This window comes from Notothenia coriiceps, unplaced genomic scaffold (assembly GCF_000735185.1).
Source record: "Notothenia coriiceps isolate Sejong01 unplaced genomic scaffold, NC01 NC01_scaffold00036400, whole genome shotgun sequence".
Lineage (NCBI taxonomy): Eukaryota > Metazoa > Chordata > Actinopteri > Perciformes > Nototheniidae > Notothenia > Notothenia coriiceps.
In genome coordinates this window covers 1,004,268-1,010,021 of record NW_011369101.1, presented here as the reverse complement: position 1 = coordinate 1,010,021, position 5,754 = coordinate 1,004,268, and the positions used below count along the sequence as shown (strand labels likewise).

At 40.0% G+C, this 5,754-nt stretch overlaps 2 protein-coding genes across 2 annotated transcripts in view; one reads left to right on the top strand and one right to left on the bottom strand.

Annotated features, from left to right (window-relative positions):
• The window catches only part of LOC104963762 (forkhead box protein P1-like), a 924,791-nt gene that overhangs the window by 50,018 nt on the left and 869,019 nt on the right, over window positions 1-5,754 (top strand). The window lies entirely within an intron of this gene.
• LOC104963768 (cadherin-4-like) overlaps window positions 1-5,754 on the bottom strand; it is a 43,593-nt gene that overhangs the window by 24,623 nt on the left and 13,216 nt on the right. The gene's annotated exons all lie outside the window — the stretch shown is intronic.

Sequence of the window (5,754 nt, the reverse complement as noted above, 5' to 3'; positions counted from 1 at the left end):
ATTTTTCAGGGTATTGATCGTTCGACAAAATTTCTCATGGACTGGAGGGAAATATAATTATCTTGTTATTACAGTAAACAATCGATTACTTACAAAGGGTACGACTTGTTGCCCGTTGTACTGTTGCAAAAGTAACCAGGGAGAAGAAATCTCTTCTTGGTCCTTTACTACCTATGTACCAGCACGAAGTTTAGTTATCCGTGCGTTACTGAAGATTTATTATTACTAGTGCCGGTGGATTTGTGTGTAAGTTTGATTTCCTTGGTCCGGACAAACCTTTACTCTCTTCACTTTCATGTCCATAAACACAAGTTGTACCATTCTTCATCTTTCATGTCCATAAACCAATTGTACATTCTTCATCTTTCATGTCTCATAAACTCAAGTGTACATTCCTTCATCTTTCATGTCAATAAACACAAGTTGTACATTCTTCTCCTTTCATGTCCATAAACACAAGTTGGTACATTCTTCATCGTTCCATGTCATAAACTCAAGGTTGTACATCTTCATCTTTAATGTCCATAAACTCAATTGTAATTCTTCATCTTTCATGTCCATAAACACAAGTTGTACATTCTTCATCTTTCATGTCCAAAACTCCAAGTTGTACATTCTTCATCTTTCAAGTCCATAAACACAAGTTTACATTCTCCATCTTTCAAGTCCATAAACACAAGTTGTACATTCTTCGATCTTTTCATGTCACAACACAAGTTGTACATTCTTCATCTTTATGTCCATAAACTCAAGATTTTAAAAAAAATATTCTGGGTCGTACGGTTTGTAAGTAATCGATTGTTACTGTAATAACAGAGATAATTATATTTCCCCCCAGTCAATGAGAAATTTTGTCGACGATCAATACCCATGAAAAATGACTATGTAAAAGTTTCGGAGAAATGAAAATGACTCAATTTCTTCAAAACAGTCTGAAGATGAAGTGGTCTCAAAAAATTTGTGCTCATCAAGACGAGAAGATGAACTCCTTTCCTACACATGAAGACGGAAGAGACGTTCCCTCTACTCTATCGTCGTCGATAGACACTCGTACCGGTCGAGCATTAACTCTGCACCTGAAGGGGAAGGAGGTCACCAAACTAACGACTGTCGGAGAGTCCCTAAAATCGAGAATGTCTACAAAAGTGTGAGAGTTGTGCTCGGGTGTCTGCGTGTGCAGCCGAAAGTTCACACTGAAGTCAACATCCCTCTCGCTCCTGCTGTACGCAAACTTCAGATACTGTACACCTCTTCTGTGCCGTAGCTCGAAACCCAAAGCCCCCGAATTACTCACCACTCACACAATATGCTGTGTCGGTTGTCCCTCCTCCTAGCGTCTAATTTTCTCAAAGAATTTGGTTTTACTGCGAGTTGATGCCCTTCTTTAAGTAATGCTCGGTTCTAAAGACATAATGTCGTATAGGCGGTCTCTTGTAGACTTTGTACGTGGCCAACCTCTATCTATCGAGTTGTGAAATTTAACAGAGCTGGTCACAAAGTTTTACTCCGTGCCATATAAAAAAAAATGTATTTTTGTAGGGCGCCGTGTGGTTGTTTGGTTTTTTCAATGTTTTCTGGGTTACAATCGGATTTAGATATATGGATATAATATGAAACTAGCAAAACTAACCTGTTCACAGAGTTCAACCGATGCTCAAGTCGAGGACTTAACGATCGAACTCTCGCTGGGAGTTGAGTGAATTCAATGAATCCAAACAAATTGCGTCCACTTTTATTATTTCAAAGCCTCTTTACTTTGACTTGAGTCAAGAAGTTTAGTCAGAGCTTCTACTTTCACCAGAAGTAAGTATCTGTACTTCTGCTTGAGTAAAGGATGTATGTACTTTTGACATCTCTGGATATCTGCCGCTATCTCTCTCCCTGCTTGTGTTTATGTGATAGAGTCAGAGCGGTAGAAACATCATTTGTTGTGCTGTGTCTCCTCCAGAGAGAGACACTCTCCTGCCTGTTCTCTTAACTTTATTCCTCCTGCCTTTATTTATCCAGAGTTGGTTGACTGAGCACACTTCGCTGCTCTTATTTCTGCCATTCCTCGCTTCACGCTGATTCAGTCAAATGCATTTATAGCCGGCAGTTGCTCCGGATATAAGCAGCCCTGAACTGTTTGCCACCGAGCAGATTTACAGAAGTTATTTAAGGAGTGGGTGTGCTCACTTTTGCAGACTGTAGCCTATAGGGATGCACCAATGCTGACTTTATTAAGCAAATCATGCATCAGCCAGACATTAGCAGTCAATTTAGAAACCAACATACACAAGTTTTACAGTCAGAAAAGAGCAAATAATCATCAATACATACACAAACCCTATATTCTTGCAAGAACACAGAATAACTAATAAAGGGAAAACCGTCGTTATCTTGATTTTCTGATTTGCTTACCACTTTGAAACAGTTTCATTATTATTTCCTTAAATCAGTCAATCCATGTTATTGGTCTCAAACAATCTTATGAAGTACAATTCCAGTCAAATGTATTGAAACCAGTTTATTTATAGTATAATAATAATAATAATAATAATAATAGATGACATCTGTATAGCGCCTTTCAAGGGACCTAAGGCCGCTTTGGTGAACAAACAAACAAACAAACAAACGAGCAAATAATAAGTCAAAACAAAAAGAAATGATATAAAAAGCAGTAGGAGTGGAAGCCAGTGATGGGTTAGGGGTCAAAGGAATAATAAGTGTAAATGCTTTACTCACTGGGTTGACTATAGAGAGGCGAAGTCCCGCCCTTCTACTTCCGACCCATGGGACCTTATTTCGGAAAAATTATGTATTGAAGTCAATGGAGAGAGAAAGATTATCTCTCGATCCCGTTTGAATTGTTCCACGAATTACACATATGATGTTTGTCAAATTAAAAGATAATTTTGCAAGTTAAAAAAAATTAAATATGTCGTAATACTGTGAAGTAACACTTTTTTTGTTGTTGTGTGAAACCGCTCAATGAGCTACATCTCCCGTCTCGCACCACACACCAAGACGGCCGTCACGTTGGCACATTTCACTTCTTTCTTTCAGAATGAGGCANCACAGTGAGAAAAATAAAGACCTTTTTGAACATGAAAGCATGGAGACATGTCCCAGTAGAGCAGGGGTGCCCAACCAGTCGATCGCGAGATGTGTCTAAAAATAGAACAACAATATTCAGTTTTATCGTTAATGTCCTATAACATAATCTTCCTGTGCCAGAATAATGCACTTGAACGCATCAAAGCTTTATGATTGGCGTGACCCCATGTGTCGGGGCGTGGCTGGTGGGCAGTGGGCACTAGTTAGCTGACGTTGTCCGTCAACAGGAGTGACAGTCCACACACACACAAGACCGCAATTTTGGCAGAAGCAAAAAAAGCCCAAAATATATCATTTTCACTCCGAGTGAGAGGATGATTATTTTGTTGTCTATTCTCATCTGCAATGCGAGCGTGGCTTTACCGAAGAAGGGTAATTTAGAGCGGCATTTCAAAACAGTGCACAAACGCTACGAGACGGAATTCCCTCCTAATTCTGCCCTACGCTCTTCTGTTCGTTGCGTGCATGTGTAACAGAGTTAAACATGTGAATACATAATTATAAGTTTGTGAATGTTTAATTCATAATAAGTTGTGAATTTTAAGAGATGAGATTGTTTCATTTAATATGTTAAGTTTTGTTTCCCGTGGGAACATCTTCCCGTTGCACATCTTTGTGTACTTCCGGTATGTATTTTCCACCCTCCGCGGACTGGCCATCTGTAGAATCTGGAGAATCACAGAACGCTCTATTTGGACTGGTAGATCTCGGCAGACTGGCAACTTTAGAAGTAGCTCTTGGTTCAAAAAAGGTCGGGCACCCCTGCAGTAGAGGAACAAAATAATAATATCAACCTGAAAATGAGCAGAATATGGCCCCTTTAATGTGTGTTTAGCTTTTTTTTTTAATCCATTGGTTAGTTTCAAGCAGGTGGTAAAAGAGACAAAGATAAAACACTTTATGTATGTAATATGGTTTCAACCTTCCTGAAAGTATTCAGCTACAAGAGTTACTCTGGATCTACACACGCTTATTACTATCTCTTTCACTGTCATGCACCCAAGATACTCAGCATGTGTGTGTGTGTGTGTGTTCAGAGAGCATTAACCTGCTCGTCTCGGGCACTACGATAAGGACTGTAGAACCAGGCTGTTACTGAAAGACCAAACAGAGAAAAGCAAGCAAACAAGGAGTGTGTGTGAGCTTTAGAGAGGAGCTGCATGGATCCTCAGTGTGACTTGTTATTGTCATGGACAGAGCTGCCTGGATGCTGAGGTTAAAGCCAGTTTCATGTACCACTGGAAGAACAAACCAAAGGCACAGAGCTGGGGGGAAACACTCTCCTATGCTTGCACAGTATCTGAATGTTTACTCAGCAGCAGCAGTACAGTGTGTTCACCCTGCAGATACTTGTTATAGTGGAGAGGAAGGGATCTGAAGCTGATGCTCCTCTAGGCCTCTGCTGTGCCCCAGGTGGCGGGGACAATACCGTGCAAATGACATGTGGACCGCTGGAGAGGTGCACAGTGTTTCTGCTGATCCTTAGAATCAATATACTTGCTTTTGCCAGGAGCCTGAGGAGAATTGGAAACATACATGTCTGCACCCTTTGTACCTGGATGTTTAAAAAGCCGATTTGATGCAGTTTTGCAAGTAAATGCTGAAACATGAAGAGGTTAATAACAGGCTAGGAAAATAATGTAGAATGTGAAATGGGATACGTTTTCAGGATACAAACTAAATGTAAATGTATTTGCTTACAGTTACATAAAAAAAGAGGAAATCAGATTACTGTTATATTACAAAAACATTGGGATAACTAGCAGGATTCCAATGTTAGTAAAAAACTAAAAAGAGCATTGTGTTTGTTTTAAAGGATCAGATGTTATCTCTTCTCTGTAAGCTGCACTGTTCTGTAGGCTGATACTTTAAGTGTGAATCTATACTTCTACTGCCTGCACCTGCTTCATGGTTTGAATGATATGCTGATCCCACTACTACACTTATCCCTCAGGCTGAATTGCATCGAGCGATCACAACATTGATTTATCAACAGATGCAACGCAGGATGCACCATCATGCTCACACACACACACACACACACACACACACACACACACACACACACACACACACACACACACACACACACACACACACAGATGTGTTTTAAAGAGTTGTAACCTCCATGGTTGATCAGAGAGATCAGAGCTTGCTCCAGTACGCTCCACAGCAGAAATTATGTGGTGTTTGAGGATAGGATGCTGAACCATTTGAGGACATACAATGTAGCAGTGGCGAGCCGTCAGGGCCCTCTAGGCCCTCTGTGAGGGCCTAAGATATTCTAAAAAATAATATTTGAAAACATAAAAATTAATTAAATATTATTTTTTATATTTTGTTGTTGTTACATTTTTCATTAGTTTTACCAAAAATAACTTGATTTAATTGTATTTAAAATAACATTTCCAAATAAATAAATCCTTCGAATCTGCCTGTTCAGTTTCTGTTGGAATGTGAATCGTATGCCGTCTCTGCGAGTACTGTGAAGACGGGAGGGCTTGTTGGTCCCTCTCTACATTCACAGAGGGCCCGCTATAGAGAGCCGCAGTGACGCGTCCTTAAACCCGGAAGTAAACTTCTTCCGGTTCCTTCGTCTAAAACGCAATGCAATTTCTCCATAGGATTTTGGAAAATAGCTCGAAATAAGGTCTGTGG